Genomic DNA, 439 nt, shown 5'->3' with positions numbered 1-439 from the left:
GGAAAGTTAGGATTTGTCCAGTGGAAGTAGGATGTAGAGGATTTGTAGCAAGGTCTGTTGTCTCTTTGGTAAGAGTGTTAGGAGCAAGTGGACAGAGTGTGAGGAAAATAGTAAAGGACATGTCAGATGAGGCAGCAAGATCCAGTCAGTGGATTTGGATGAGAAGGAGTAATGGTAGCTGGGGGCCCAGCAGGGGGAGCACTTAGGATAGATAGACTCTTAGGAGAAGCAAGGAAAAAATCCAGGAAGAGGAAGTGTTTTTAAGGGGGGGTGTGGCCTGTGTGAGCCTCTTTGAGACCATGCGGTTAGTCCAGGTGAGGTGGTCTGTATTGTTTGCTTGTATTGAATTGGTTTGTAGTGTGTCTGTGGCTGTTTAGGTGAGTTTGATTGTTTGTTTGTTTGTTTGTTTGTTTGATGTCTTGGAGAGTGGGGGAGTAGG

General features: G+C 45.8%; 1 protein-coding gene across 3 annotated transcripts in view; it reads right to left on the bottom strand.

The window, feature by feature from the left end:
* LOC111663941 (seizure protein 6 homolog) overlaps positions 1 to 439 on the bottom strand; it is an 84,948-nt gene that overhangs the window by 5,318 nt on the left and 79,191 nt on the right. The gene's annotated exons all lie outside the window — the stretch shown is intronic.

This window comes from Seriola lalandi, unplaced genomic scaffold (assembly GCF_002814215.2).
Source record: "Seriola lalandi dorsalis isolate HSWRI2012SDOR001 ecotype SW California unplaced genomic scaffold, Sedor1 jcf7180002054581, whole genome shotgun sequence".
Classification (NCBI taxonomy): domain Eukaryota; kingdom Metazoa; phylum Chordata; class Actinopteri; order Carangiformes; family Carangidae; genus Seriola; species Seriola lalandi.
The sequence above is the reverse complement of the archived record's forward strand: the minus strand, read 5'-3'. Positions and strand labels throughout refer to the sequence as shown.